A 16,612-nucleotide genomic window follows, 5' to 3' on the forward strand; every position below is an offset into this window, starting at 1 on the left:
CAAGCCACACTGTGTGGGAGAGAAGCTCCCGACACGCTGTGAACTGCTCCAATATTGAATCCACACCGGAGAGTATACAGAGCTGCGAGAGCTCCATTGGAGTTCAACACGCATAGTGGCTGACCAGCAGTAGCTGTCAGAAGCAGAAGAGGCCACCAAAGAGAGCTGCACCACCACTGGCAAGTCAGAAGGAGACACCAAGGGATACCGGTGAGTTGGCATGAAGGTGACCCCGGGGCGCTCCAAAGGAGACCACTGGGTGGGAATAATTATTTTGAATACTGAACAATTGAATTAAAGCCAGCTGGGGACAACTCTCCTGAGGGTTTCCAAATAGGGAACCATTGTAACCCACTCTGTCAGTCAATGAAAAGTTATAAGAAGGCCTATTGGGCACAACTCTCCGAATGATGGATTCCAAATAGGGGAACATAACCTGCATTGTCAAGTCAGCAGAAGAGTGATACAAAGACACATTGTGTGTAACTTTCCCAGAAAGAGATGGCAATTGGCAAACAATTGTAACCAGCATTGCCAGCAGCCAAGAGGTTGCACTGCTGGAAAAAAACAGGCTGCAGGAGAAAGCCATCCTTGTGTAATAGACCAAGGTGGAGAGAACTGTAAACTGCATAGTCCAAAGCCAGAAGACAAGCAAGAGAACAATTATCCTTTTGTGGAACAACAATTTGGAAGAAATATAACATACTGTTAAGAGTCAGAAGATTATCAAGAGAAGCAGTTGTTGTTTCAAATCTCCTTGTTCATGATTCTAGTGTGGAGAATTTGGCACACGCATTGCCACAGAGTACACATTGTAGTAGTAAGAGTTTTATCCTGGCAGGCGAGTATACCAGGAAGAAGATTATTTAAATTACTGTGGTTGTGGTAAAAGATTGTGTTGGAAAAGAAGTGTTAATTCCATGACCTTGTCTTGATAAACTGTTGCATTTCGGAAAGGGACTGTTTTTGTTTCATTACCTACCAGTACGGCTTGACGATCGTGTTTGGATGTCCGTAGATGTACCCAGGTTCTTTCCTCTAACAAGAATCAGTGGCTTGGTGAGATGCGCTGTGAGCCGCCGAGGACATCTCATTCGAGCTGCGGCCATCTTGGTCTTGCGGTTGGCTTGGGTTGGCAGCTTGGCCATGCGACTGGCTGGTTTAAAGCAGGACGGTTGCCTCTTTGCCCATTCTTGCCAGCAGCGTAGCGGTTTTGGGAGCAGCATCAGTGGCACCAGTTTATGGACTTTTCATTGTGGCAGGTGTGAGTTATATCTGCCCTCTGCTGTCTGCTCCTGCGTGCATTGTGTCAAACGGTCTGACCTATTGCTCGTCTCAGTCCATCCTGTGTCATAACGTCCTGAGAGAGCCCTCCTTTCATTTTCTTTCTCTTTCTACCTGCTACCCAGGGTGATTAACCTCTGGGTTTGGTGTGACTAAAGTTCTCAACACTGGACACCTCTTTCTGGCCAGAGTGTACACGGAAATAGTTCCGAGCAGGGACTGTGGGGCTCCTATTCTCTTTGACCTGCAAAGGATGCAGGTGTAATGAGTCTGAACACGAAAGGCAATAGGAAAAACTAATCCAAAAGATACCACTTAAGGAGCACAGACCTTCACTCCTCTGATAGAGATCCGGAAGCAGGGTCGGACATCTCAGTGCCTACGGAGCATATCCACATGCAAGGCAAAATCACTGAATTTGGTCCAAAAAATCAACCAAATTTTATAGCCAGAATCCTAGCTTCTGAGCAACCTGCTCAGGACATCACGAGGAGGGCGGACTTGTCTGTCAATGGACAAGAACCTGACGCTAATATTCCATTGATGGAAGTCTGCGCCAGCCTGGAAAATGAAATTGGAGCAGCAGTAAGCGCTTATGAGCACTTGAGTATCTCGCTGGCAATTTTTAAGGCCCAAAACCCAGAGCCAGTAGTCATTCTAGAAATTCTGCAGAGCTCCTACTAAGCAGAGGAGTCCTCGTTCCTGGTTAATGAGCGCTCCGACTTACCTTTTCAGGGCGATTAATCCAACTGCCATGAACAATCGCAAGCGGGCATGAGTTTGCTCTCAGCACTGAATATTGTGTTACAATCCTTTAAGATTGTATGATACCATTGTTTTCAAAATTAAGCTACTAACAACTCACTGTTACTGATTATACAAGCAATAGTGAATGGTGCTTTCCCTACCTCCTACAATAGATCACATCTCAGGAACAATGATCCATCGATACAGGGTGGGAGGACAGAGGTTACTGAGGAAGAACCTATAATGGAAAAAGGTGACTCCTGGAACAGGGACTGTGGATCCAGTGGAGGCCTCAACAACAAAAAACGCCTCCAATAAAGGCTTTGGAGGGCTAGCCTTGAAGAAAACTAAGCACATAAAAAATGGCCCAAAAATTCAGAACAGGGGCTTGTGTAAATTCCTGAGGTACATGCGGCTTCTACCTCTCCAACGTGGCAGGAAGGTTAGAGAGGACCATAGCGTAAAAGGAACAAGTGAATCCAGGCTAAACCTACATTTGTCATCTCAGGATCCATGTACAGTGGTAGTTGTGGCCGATTCCCCCCGATAAGGGGTACGATTAAAGTCTACAGTGATGAGTTCAATATATCTCAGCAACAGAATAAACCCCTAAAGTCCTTTTTGAAGAATCCTCCCTCAGATCTAGGGACGTGTACTGAGCAGAGAAGGGGAGCCTTGCGCCAACTGCCCTAGCACAGCAGGACCCAAGTGGCACACCAAATTGGCAAAACCAAGGTAGCGGGGATGTAGTCAAGAGTGCAGGCCTATACATATGAAGAGAAAACAGAAAACCATGAGATATCAGCCCCCCATATATCGGCTGCCGTGGATGAAGGACGGCCAAATGCCCGGCAGGATCAAGACCAGCAGAGGCCCGGTAACCGCCCAGTCATCTTTGAATCAGTATTCGAGGAGCAGAGGAATGTTCCACTCAAAGAAGAATACTAGTCCCGCTGGCATCTATTCCTGCTTTAAAGGCCATCTCATCTGCGGATCTAAAATTCGTCCATCTCTTCGTTCAACATCATCTTGGGAAATGCATAGTTCATTTTTACTCGAACCTGATTGAAGCATTGGTTAGCGACTACCAGGAAGAACTTCTCGTGAATGGCTTTGAGACCTATTACCCTAAAGGCACGGGAAAAGTGGTCCAAGACAGAGTGTGGGAAGATCTTAACCGTGAAGTGCTTTTTTGAGGCAGAACCACAGAGGCAAGGCAGGTGGACCAAGACGATGCCTCTTCGTTCAACGGCTCTCTAGGTCTGCTATTGTACACAAGAAAGCGCCCAGGCTTCTAACATACTTGACTACACAATTGGCTCCTGGAATTCCAGAGGACATAAGTCATTCTTTAATGTGAATTTTAATTAAACGTTTAGAGTGGTCAAATGTATCCTCTTACAAGAAACTTGGTTAAGAGATGCCCCCAACCTTTGATGGATATATCACGTTCGGCATACATGCTAAAATAGGTGACACAGGGCGTTCAATGGGTGGTTACTGGTGGCGACCAAAAACAGCCCCCGAGGACGCTACAACCTGTTAAAGCAGGGGTTGAGGGTCTGCCGATGATAAAGGTACTGGATAGCCTCAAAGGCAAGGTCCTCCAGATCCTTCTTATAAATATTTATTACAATCCCCTCACGGAAAAGCTTGAGAGAATTACAAAGATTGAAAACGCCTTGTAATGACTGGGAACAAGACGGGGTAGACTTGTTCTTGGGGGGGATTTCAATTGTAAATGTATGGTCATATCGGGTGATTTTGTACAACTGGAGGGGAGGGAAAGTGATTGCCTGAGTGTCGCGGCCACGGGAAGAACCAATATTGGGAAAGAGTGGTTGCAATTTCTGTCAAGGTAGGGATTCTATCAGTCCAATCTTTTAGGAATTGGTAGTACAAAAGACACCCCCAACCTGTTCAAACACCATCTCCACAATAGATTAAATCTTCATAAAAAATATTGATCTCGTTAGGGTGAGAGATTTTGAGGTCTTGTAAACTAAGTTAAGCAATGACTCTTCTTGACTATTCAGCCCGCCGCCCCCGTGCCAAAGATGGAGTCAATGGGCAAGAGAAATGTTGCACTTTTAGGGGAAAAGTGCAGATTATCTCAGGGAAGTAAGAATGTGGGGGAAACTAATCGGTGGCTGGACACGTGGTCGGAGCTGGGACCCGCGGAACGAACAGGTGTATCCTCACTATCCTTCGAGCTTTTAACTAAACTGGAGAGAAGGGAAAGGGAGACTGGCAGACTACCTCAACTGAATTCGGAGGCTAAGTGTCATACATCTGAGAAGAAGGTAGGTGAAAGAAAACGGACACTGAGAAAAGACCAGAAGGTCTATAAAGATGTCCTTATGCAAATCAGAGAAAGCCAAGCAATCCGCTGTAAAAGTGCTGAAGCAGCAATATAGGCTATGGAATGGACACTGCAAAATATGTACTCCAGAACCTGGGTATTTTGTCCAAACTCGTTAAAGACTTGCGAGCAATTTAGTGGTTGTTAAACAACATGAATAGGTTTCAAGTCCCTCTTCATGTTTCAGGAGTGACTGAGGTAGACCAAGTACATGTCTTCCAAGAGAAATACCACGTGGGCCATGAGGCATTCAACCAGTGTGGGGTGGCTCTGTATCTAGGAGTACCCTGGGTCACCCAATTTGACAGGGAAGACATTGAAATGATGATAAATAATCTAAACAATTCACGGGCGAGCGGGCTGGATGGGGGTAACTAACAAAGCCCTGAAAAACAACGCAGCGTTATGGGCGGACATTTTAAGCAAGCAGTTTCAGCAAATGGCGAGAACGGGAAAGTGTCCCAATTCGCGGCGGGAGTCCATCTTGTTCCCCATCTTCAAAAAGGGAGATTGGGGATACCCCAGCAGTTATCGACCCATCTCTTTAATAGACACTACATCTAAGGTGTTTGCAATAATAATCTTTAGAGAGTTAAGAACGTGGGCCGAAACCCTACATAGTTTTTACCCGCCGTAGGCAGGGTTTAGGGAAGTTGGCACGCTCCCGAGCGGACTGACGCTTCATGCATGCTTCTCTGAGATCGATGGCAGATCCCCTAAAAACCTGTATGTTGCAACCATTGACCTCTCTGCAGCCTTTAATAATGTGGACTTATCCTGACTATGGAAGAAGCTGGCTAGCTGGGACATAGACCCTGGTCTTCTGTCCATGATCTGCATGCTGTACTCTTAACTCCACCAAAGTAAGGCAAAATACCATTGGTGATGTGTCAAGACACATTAAGGTTACAAGGGGGTTCTAACAGGATTTCATGGTAGCACACACCCTCTTTAACCTGTGCTTGGCAGATCTTTGGGAGGGAGCCAAGAAATGGAGGGGTTCGACCCAAGGTGGGCAGACCTTCAAGTAGGTTGCATTGCATATGCTGATGACATAATTCTGGTGAATTACACTCCAGCAGGGCTGCAACGTTGTCTGATGGGATTAATAAATTACTTGGCCTAGAACCACCTCACAGTGAATCCAGCTAAATTGTATGTCATGACATGCACCAGGAAGAAAAAGTTAACGAGCTATACATGGAAAATTAATGACGCCCTCATTCAGAAAGTTGAGTGTATTCACTACTTGGGCTTTGCAGTCTCCCACAAAGGGAAACGGAGAGTAGAAGAGGCCAGGATGGAAGAGAAAGCTATTGCGTGTACGTACCTACCAAAGGCAGTTAAACACAGTTGGTGTGAATTTTCTTTATTGCCCTTAATTGAATTTTACAGGGCTAAGATGACACTGATTACGCTTTATGGGTGCGAACTCGCACATGGCAGATCTAGGAAGCTCTATGATATTCTGGAAAGGAGGATTTTAAAGAGAACACTGGGCCTACTTATATCAGTACCTGTCAGTCTTATTAGGCTGGGACTGATGTCCTGGTGGGCGCAGTTGATGAAACGGAGCCTCACTCTATTCTTTTAAGATTATGAAAGCAGAGAAGCCCCACATTGACTATTACCTCTTCACCACCATGGGGAAAGGAGTACATCCTTTCCTAACAAAGTTTAAAAAAAGATGTGAGTTTTTCATGGCTCAATTGGGATTGCATTGGAGGCAATTCTAAAATCAAAGGTTAAAAGTTGGGACAAGGCAGAAGACCTGCAAGATCTAGGGCGATTAAAACGATACAGTGGACAAGAACTACTGCATCTACCTTTGAGGGAAATCCATCAGCCAAATTGAGAGATCTGTACCTCGTGTTTAGACTCAATTGCCTACCCACTTTAGCAGTTATTGGCCCCAAACTGGGGATTGCAGCTGAGTTACGTATCTGCTGATTCTGTGAACTGTAAACAGTCGTTGATACATTTGGTCCTGTATTGCCCCAGGTGAACTGATATCAGGATTGCTGCCTTTGAACCGTTTATTAACTTTCCAAATGCCATCATTGCTGTAGATCTATGGCATCGCCTTATGACGACAGTTCAACTGTCACTGATGCTGGCGCTCACAACATTTATGGTGATTATCTTTGGTAGACTTGAGGAAGTGATGATAGAAGCACAGCATGATTTTTTTTCTTTTTCTCAAGTTGTGATTTTTGTGTTCGTGCTGTAGCTTCATGTAAAAGTACCTTGTGGACTAAAAACTTTTACATTTTTTAAAACGTTAGTTAAACCATTCTGACTAAAGAAGTATCATCCTATGCCAACAAGTGCTTGGCCTTTTGAGAACATTTGCATTTGATTTGTAAATTTGTATGGAGGAAAATACTTTTGTTTTACCAGGCAGGAGATTGTGGAAACATTACCAGTTGCTTTGAATTGTGAACAAGACTTTGGAAGAGAGATATTCACTTTGCCTAGTGAAAGGATATATTGAATGGAAAAGACTTGTATGCTATATTGAGTGGAACTTGGTTATTGCCCATAACTTTCTTGAAACTAAACTTTGTTCCAGATATTCCTGAATTGATCCAGGGTAAGGGAATTCAACCCTGGTCACAAGGATTACTGTTTGACTTTTGAGTTCGAATTGATAAGATATTTTGTGGAGTTTGAGACAGCCAAACAAACTTTGCATAATTTTGTTGCATATATTAGCGTGAGGGTCAGATACATTTGGGACACTAGCGCATTTTTCTTTAGCCTTAGTTCAGGTAGAGGCATCCGTGTTAGGTTAGGGAAAGATAGGAGTTATCCTCAATCCTTTTTAGTTCATAAAATGGAAACTTGTGAGAAAACTATACCTGTGTGTCTTGCATTTCTGACCTCTGACAGAGGGGATCACGTCCGACAAGTGGGTGTTGTAGACTGCAAGAAATGGGTCTTGCATGGAATTCAAAGTAGGGTCAGCGCACTACCAATTCAAGGTACTTCCCTTAGGGATCGCATCAGCCCCCAGAGTATTCACAAAGGTGCTAGCAGTTGTAGCGCACACATGCGCAGAGAAAGTATCCCAGTGTGCCATTACCTGGATGACTAGCTTATAATAGGAGGGGCACAACAAATATACCAAATACGCAGAGCACAATACATCTTCTGCATCAACTGTTCTTCTCCATCAACGAAAAAAAGTCAATCCTTGGTACCCAATCAGGAAAAACAGTTCCTATGGGCTATAATTCAAACAAAAGCCACTTCGGTCTTCCCCTCCAATGAAAGGGTCCAAAAGCTACTAAAGCAGATTCCTTGTTATGTAGTCGGTTGTCAGATAAGTTGGGCATGTAGTGCGCCATCTAGGCATGATGGCATCATGCATCTTCATTGTGCCACATGCAAGACTACACATGAGCCCAGTGCCAACAGTGGTTAGCGAAACAATGGTCATAGGTTAAGGGTAATTGGGGATATTTGGTGGAGGTTTCACAAACAGTGGTGTTAGCGCTTCAGTGGTGGACAAAGGAAAGCGTGTTAAAGGGAAAGCCTTTTGTCAGACCACCAACACACATCACAATCACATCAGATGCATCACTCTCAGAGAGGGGAGCCCATTGCCTCCACCGTGCAGCGCAATGCATGTGGACACACACTTGCCAAAAAACACATCAATGTTTTGCAATTCCTAGCGGTGTACGAAGCACTAAAAGCTTTCCAACAACACTTAATAGGGAAGAATGTACTAATTATAACGTGCAGCACAACCGCCATGTTTTACATCAATAAACAGGGCAGGACTCGCTCCCTAAATCTGTCCACACAAGCACAGACAATTTGGAAATGAAGCCCCCAGGGAGGTATTTACCTCCTATCTCAACATGTTCCAGTGGAACTCCACTGCCTAGTAGAAAACACAGGTCAACCCTCGGAGTACAAGTGGGATTTACATTCAGATGTTGTAAATGACATTTTCTTACGTTGGGGGCATCTAAACATAAACCTGTTTGCCACAAAAGAAAACGCAAAATGCCAAAGTTACGCCTCTAGGTTCCTGCAGAAGGGGTCCAAAGTACGCCCTGTGTATCAGTTGGTTAGGGATACTTGCGTATGCTTTTCCACCTACACCACTCTTGAACAAAGTAATCCAAAAGATGCACCAGGAGCACTTAACAATTGCTCCAATGTGGGCACGTCAGACGTTGTTTAATTTAGCATTTATATATGGTAGTATTCCCGCCTTCTCAAAATGTCAATTTTCCCACCAATTAAGCAAACATGCCCTTACAACAGGTTGTCAGAGAATGAAGGTTTAACCCTACATCCGCTCCCTCAGATGAACAACTTAGCAGCTTGGTTCCCGATGTCATATAGTTCGGTCACCTTAATTTAAATGGAAAAGATGTGTAAAAAAGTCAAATGTCAATCCAATTCACTGCTCACCATTCCTTTATAGTACACTATCTACTTCACTATTTAGACTCAGGCCTGGTCTTTAATTCCGTGAAAGTCCATTTAGCTTCACTGTCTGCATATACATCGCATAGCAAGATTTCCTGGTGGAAGATTCCAGTAGTTGAAGCCTTCATGGAAGGGGGCTAAAAGCCTTTAATCATCCTATTACAAACCCACCTCCTGGCTGGAATTTAAATATTGTCTTAAGTAAGCTCACATGCTTTCCCTTTGAGCCCATGCATAATGCAAGCCTCAGAGATCTCACTTACAAAGCCGCTTTCCTTATAGCCATCACTTCTATTAGAAGGGTAAAGGAGCTTCTAGCGTTGTCTGTACCAGAACCTTTTTGTCAAAATACATAATAACAAGGCAGTCTTAAAAAACGCCCCCAGGTTTCTCACCAAAGTTAATTTCCATGCTCCATGTAAAACCATTTGTTAGGCAGAAACCTGTGCAGTTCCCTCTGGGACCACTGCAAAAGATTTAGGACTACAGGTGTTTGGCAGTAAACCCACTTGGTAGCCGTCTGTACCACACAGATTCACTTGGTAGCTGTGGCTGAGCAGTCAGACTTCCCTCAAGAAGAGTTAGGCAGTATACAGAGTATTCACAATAGGTCAAGAGCGCACAATAGAACAAGTAAACACTGACCAGGGCTTGGTGTAAAAGAGATATAATTATTTATTTAAAACCACATCTAGAAAAACACACAGGCACTAATAATAAGCAATTCAGGAACACGGTCACTAAAAGATATACACTCCCTTAAAAGAATATTAGACAAGTCTTAAGTAAAGCCCCACTTATTTTCAGACAGTGGTGAGCGCTTAACGTAGATGGCACTCTAATAGTTCGTTTTAAAAAGGGAGAGAAAAGCAGAGAACAAATTGAAACAGATCCCAACACTTTTTCAAGAACACAACAAGGGAGAAAGGCAAAGTAAAACCGTGTAGTTAATAGTTCAAGAAGCCGGATCCACCTTCGCAGGATCCAAACGAAATGTGTCCAAGGTCACACGGTTGCAGTGCACAAAGGTCTTGTAAAGGTCCAAAAAGGAGTTGGACCACAGAAAGGGACCAGTTAGAGGGTCAAGGCGGCCAGCCCAGTCCAGAAGGTTAAGGAGTTATTATTACCTTGTAGCAATCTTTAGAAAGGGAGGCTTGGCGCACACGGTACCTTAAAGTGGTGAGTGCGCTCCAGCGGGTGCAGTTGTTCCTGGCAGCGGGTGCAAGTCGGTGCTTCGTCCGGGGGAAGAGAGGATCTCGTTGTCGAGGAAGACAGGAGTCCGTTGCACTGCCAGGGAAGAAACCAGCCGCGGAGTTTCTCAGGTATAAGGAGCGGTCCGGTGATTCGCATTTCAGTAGTGAGTGGCTATCCGGCTCCCGGGGTGCTTGCCACGGGCAGTTCGACCACAAACCTGGCTGGGGTGCGAAGAAAGAAAGGAAAACTGGTTGTGCCCACCAGTCAGGGGAAGAAGCCTCTCCAGCCGGGAGATCTTCTCTGTCGTCAGGAAGTGGTGAGTCGTTTCTGCAGGGCGCTGTCATGATGCCTGCTCCCGAGGAGCCAGGTCAGGCCCAGCATCCCCAGAAGCAGACTTCATACTCACCAAGCAGGACCCAGCAAACCCCTATAAGGGGCTCTTTGGACCTTGTCCTGGCGCCTTTGGCGCCAGGCTCATAAAAGGCATCTGTCCTGGCGCCATAGGCGCCAGGCTCATCATGGCAGAACATATGGTAATGCTTGGGTGAACTCACCTGAGGCAGACCATGCTGCATACTCACCCGAGGCAGACCATGCTGTCTGAAGCTCCAAGCCAACTAAGGCTGGGGAGGAACTATTTTCTTTCAGGAACTCTTTTCTTACTCGGGTGGGGCCAGTGGAAGAACACTCACCTGAAGCTCTTCCAAGGCTATTTAAACCACGCCCGGATGGCCACACGTGCTTCGCGTTATTCTGCATCTGCAGCAGGACGCTCACCGAGTCGGCTCCTGCATCCTGGCTCCTGCCACGCCCGCCAGCACCTGGAACACCTGCAAGGAGAGAAAGGCAAGCATTAGGACATTACCTACCTTCATCCAGCATCCAGATTCTTCACTCCGTCGATCCTGCAAAAGAAAGTCAAGGGTTAGAAATGCATCTCATCGCTCGCTGCAGCGCCGCTTCCACTTACCTTCACGTGGCGCTGTCTAGCTCTTCAGCGGTCATAGGCGACATCGGCCGCATCCCAGCCCCTACGGAAAAGAAAGACAATAGTTAGAAGCGCTCTGCTTCTCACGCTGCCGCGCCGCTTCCACTTACCTTCACGTGGCGCCGGCAACCTTTTCAGCGCCCATAGGCGACATCTGTCGCATTCAAGACCTACGGAGAAAAAGGACAAAACAAGGTGAGCAACGAACTAATTGCAAAAGGACAGATTACTCACCTTAAGTCTTACCTGAATTTTGTTGGGACCTCAGTTCCCTTTTCGGGTCGGAGCGGCTTTTCTGGCTTTTCCGTACCCTGGCCCCTATGGGGAAATAAGACACACTCATTAAGGTGTCGGAGCAAACCACTACGGCACACCTTCATTAAAAGTACTCACCTGAGCTTACCTCGGCGAATCCATTCCTCCACACGGATTCCTCCCCTAGTCCCTGAAAATTAAACAAAGGCCAAGGGACAAATAAGACTTGATCTTTTGAACTATATACTTACGGCAGCATTTTGGTAAAGGCAAGCAGACATCGAACCCTCGCCAAATCCGAGATCCAGTGAAGTAACTGGAAATCTACGCGCCTCTGCGTCAGAAGCAGGATGGAGAGCTCGTCCATACAGAAATTAAGGTGAGAGTCTGCAGAAGGCACAGCTAGGGTTCGAGGAGGGTGAGAAGGGGAAAAAGGGGGGAATCTCACACACAATCTAGCAGACAGTTAACTCCCTTTTCCCATCTACAGAAGGATTATTCTACGGGCCAGACCGACTAGGTTTGGGGGTCCAGTCCATCTTCCAAGCACTACGCTTTACCGTGGAAGAAGTTGTAGCAGTCCAGAACGGGTCGGCGCCTCCGTGGGAATCAGGTGAGCGTTGCAGGCTCCACCGGTGGTGTCGTCGTGGTAGGTCGGCTCAGCTTCTCCCTTGTCGGATTCTCAGGTCCTGTGGCGACTTCTGAAGTTCCAGTCCCCAAAGCCCTGCTTTTATGTAGCATACCCCCATTCACTCAGCCTAGCTGTCAATCAAACATGCTAAGTGGTGAGCTGGCCGGCTCACCACCTGGGCCAATCACACAAGAGTGCGACCTGAGTCACCTAGGTAACTCGGTCCAGGGTGCCTACACCCCCTCCGGTACCTAGACAGAGTGGCACCACTTTTGGAGGCTTCTGTGGAGAAGCCCGCCAAAAAGTGGAACAAAGGCCTCGACTTGGGTTGGAGTCACAGAAGAGAACAGAAACGCCATTTTAGAATCGAGTCTTGGCAAAAAATACCAACCTGAGAATTAATATTAATTAAATAAACCGGCGGTATGTTCGAGGCTATGAGAATTAAATAATTAAATTTGGTAGCCTCGAACAATAGAAAAATCCCATAGGAAAATATTTGCGGTCGAATATAAAAAGTAGTTTCCACTGCCACCAGCCAAAACTCGATCAGGGGGGACGGAGACATGCCCCCTCGACTAACAGACCCCGGGGCAATCGAATTGCCCCAACCAGTACATCCACAATATGATGGTTTGTACTGGTTTCTGTTAATAATTTGGGACTAGTAAAGCCAATGGTGACTTTACATGCCCTGGGAGACAGTAGTCAGTCCCAGGGTATGGAGTCTATGGTGGGGGGTCACTATGACACCCCTGTGTTACTGCACGGAGGGTGCTGCGTAACACACAAAGTAAAAATACCTGAGCCATATGGAGTAAAGGACCCCATAGCCCATAAATCACATAAGCAGTCAAAGGAACACCATAAATCATGTCCAAGAGTGGGAGAAAGAGTCTCACTCTTGGCAGGAGGTAAAAACAAACTCCAGAAATCCAGCAAAGCTGCTGGGGGACTCATTAGGTTAGGAAATTCAGCCTAAAGAGAGAATTCTCCCTAACACCATTGAACTGCCAGCTTTCTTCCAGGACCCTCAGAACTCTGGGGAGAGAACACTCCATACACTAGATGTTTGGAGAGCAGTCATATATTACCTTAAAAAAAAAAAGCTGAACAGAAAAACAGACCAGTTCTTTGTTTCCCTAGCAGCTGGGAGAGGAGGGGGATCCTGTCTCGAAGGCTACCATTGCTAGATGGATAGTAAGATGCATACAGCAATGCTACACATTATCCAACAAGGAGATACCATTTACACGTAAAGCACATTCCACACGTGGGGGTGGGAGGGGCTGCATTGACCCACATTTAAAATGTACCTCTGGAGGCTATTGGTAGGGCAGCCACATGAAGTTCAGTGCACACTTTCATTCCACATTATTGTTTTGACACACAACCAAGGGATGAATCGCACGTGGGACAGGCAGTGTTAAAACATTTACCTCTGCTCCTTCTTTCAACACACCACATTCACCTGGCACTGCCCGCTAGTCCATGCTAAGCATGTGATTCTAAGCAGATCCACAAGCCTCAGAAGACAAACATTACATACCTGATGCTTGGATCAGCTTGAATTCACATGCGCCCACTTTTCCTCCCCTCATTTGGAATAGAACAATAGACAGCATGTTTCTAATGTGGACAACTCCTCACATTCATATTTCACTATACACTACATGGAACCACAGGTCAGAAATAAACCTCAACGCATGAAGGATCATGGGTACAGTAAACATCACAGTAGGGATAGTATTACAAATACGCCCTGTCAACGTCCTTTTTCGAAATTGAAAATAAGTAATACTCTGCACCAACCACTAGATATTGGCCTATGCAAAGCATTTGAATCTAAGAAGAAACAAGCATCAGAAACACGATTATAGGTATATGTTTGTCATATTGTATTACTGTATTGTCTGTCTATGCTTTACACTTTCCATAATCGCATTTTCCTCCCACCATCTTACACCACCTGCTTTGTCTGCTTATCGCTGTTATCCGCAAAATAGCTTGGGTTTAGTTTATAGGGGAATAGACAACCGAGAATATTTGGCCCAGGATCATGAAAAGGGATGGTCAATGGATTATTATTTTTGGTGTATTGGGTATTGGTGTATTGGGGCTCTGTTTTATAATTGTACTGAAGATGGAACAAAAGAAGAATGGTTTAGTCGTTAAGAGATTGTATTCTGGTCTCACACATGTTTAAAAAGCTAGACCTGCAGAGTTACTTAGTTTACCAACCCGACCTAAGAGAAATGCTCTTGACCTGCTGCGATGGGTCACAAACACTTTACCAGTGCTTTCCCAAATTGATGCATGTAATCTGAAGCAGGACATTTTGGTGCAGGCCTTTTGGCCGCGGCAGTTTGACCGCCGTGCGTTTGGCACAGGTACCCCCTTCGGCATGCCCGCTTGGCCACAGCCAGCAGGACTTGCCGAAGGTGGACCGATTACCAGCGCTGTATCTTAAATATACTGTCCTGGAAAACACTAATAAATGCTGTGTTGTGGATAACCGTATATTCCTGCAATTCCCGGCCCTCTCAGCAAGTGAGGCTGACGGCACAGCTTCACTTGTTGTGAAGACCATGTATTCGTTCCAATTTATTGATGGAGTCGTAAAGATGCATACAGGTTACATACATGATAGTGGGTACCACTGTATGACGTAAAATCCTCTCCATTAACATAGGTTTTATTACAGCTATCTTCATTCGGGAGATGGGGAGCATGAGAAAGTAAAATGCAATGATGTACATATAGATACCAGTTCCTTGCATGTGTAGGTAGTTTGGAGGGATTGAACAGTTGATAAAATGAGTTGTTGCACATTGCGTATTTGCACTAATGTATTGTCTTGGGGCAGTGTTTATTTTGCATGTAAGGCACATTTGTGACTAGGGGTTGTCTACGTACAAAGTAGAATATACAACCAGGGATGCTAGGATTGTTTACATGTGCACACCAGTTATCTTAATCAATGAAAGACTCTATTCATGTTTACATAGAAGAATATATATTTTATTATATGTGAGAAGCTTCAAAACACATGGTAAATGAAATTGACAAAATATTCGCAGGACTGCCCGAGTAGGTTTGGATTTAATAATGTATGCGAAGTAATATAATTTAACATACTACATTAGGCGCTTCTCGAGGCAGCCTCCTTTATCATTCAATATTCTAACATCCAAAACATACGGTAACAAATGGTGCTAATGTTGATGTCCCCCTTTGATACGCCGAAGGGGTGTACCTGCACCCAAGGCACTGCGCCAGAACATGGCGTTCCGCATGTCACCATAAGCACAATTCATGTTTGGTGCACTGGTTGCCACCCAGAGGCCATCTGTGCACAATGGAACTATTTGACATTTACTGCAAGTTTGTTTACAAGCCATGTCACACTTTTGAAGCTTCCCGAAATTCATTATACTCTCCAGCAAGGTCGAGTACCATGCACATGGTACATGACCTGCCTAAAATATCCTTCACTGTGAAAGAGCGGACGAGTAAATTTTGAGAGCCCTGGTAATGATATTTACTATTGTATAGAACGCTGTGTTTTAATTCTTTTATATATATTAATAGGTGATGTTTAAAAGGTTGCAATTAACAAAATATATAATTTAAAATATAACTGTTGCTAAAGAAACCAAAGAAGGTAATACTCTTGATATTCAGTGCTTCTGATCTAAGTAGCATCTCCTGATTCTCAAATAACTGCAAATAAAGAGTGCAAATATTTGAATTGTAGAAATGCAGCACAATGTAAGCATTGGTGTTCTGTGTCTTCCAGCTTGTGTTAAAGTGTTTCAAGTATGCATCCTTGTAAGTGTGTTTTTATGGGTGGCTGTTTTTGGTTTTTCATCCGTGGACATTTTTCTTGTTTAGCACCTGTCCAATTAAGAATGTGTTTTATTCAGTAGAGGTAATAGTGTGGATTTTTTGGCGACAGCTTCAGGACATAAACTTCTTGCATGGCCATTAAGAGTGCCATTTTGTGGTGCTTTGCTGTGCCCATCGCAGTTTACATAATCCGTAAGATATGTCTGATTTGTTAAAAGGTCAAAGTATGAAGCTTATGAAGCCACGTGTGTTCTCTCACGCACACATCCAGGGATGACTGGGACTTTTGGTTTATAGTTGTAATACCCCATTTACACGTTTACATTGGAAATGTCAAATTGGACCTGGGCGTATTGGCTAAATAAATGCCAGAGGATAACACAGGGTCTACTTTAACTGAATAGTGGTTCTAGCTAAAAAGTAAAATTGCTGTTCACCTTCGTCTCATTCTTGGAAGATAAAGCTTGGAAGTTCTGACTGCAAAACAGTGGCAACTTTGGATTTAAGACCAATTGGACAGAAAAATATGGCTCTGAAATGGACATATTATTGTTCTGAGTTAAACAACTTGTGGTAGGAGTTGCCTTCTGGTTGCTCAGTGATGTTGCAGTTTAATACTATCTGCGGTCACTGATTAACTTTTTTTATCGTCATCTTTTTTAGAAAAGTGTTGAGTAGAGTGGTCGTTTCGTGCAAGTTGTCATTGTGAAGCTTAATGACGTGTTTCGGTTTCTAATTTGCTTGGTTTCCAACTTCAAAATGTATAAGGCGCTCTCACACCTATGCAAAGCTCTACAGTCCTATGAAGATGAAGTATTTGGTGGTGTATTTTGCAGTCTTTCTCTGATTAAGG

General features: G+C 44.7%; 1 protein-coding gene across 12 annotated transcripts in view; it reads left to right on the forward strand.

Annotated features, from left to right (window-relative positions):
* UBAP2L (ubiquitin associated protein 2 like) overlaps nt 1-16,612 on the forward strand; it is a 1,950,223-nt gene that overhangs the window by 1,721,269 nt on the left and 212,342 nt on the right. The window lies entirely within an intron of this gene.

The sequence above is a fragment of the Ambystoma mexicanum genome, chromosome 1p, assembly GCF_040938575.1.
Source record: "Ambystoma mexicanum isolate Mex_15411 chromosome 1p, UKY_AmexF1_1, whole genome shotgun sequence".
Taxonomy (NCBI): Eukaryota; Metazoa; Chordata; class Amphibia; order Caudata; family Ambystomatidae; genus Ambystoma; species Ambystoma mexicanum.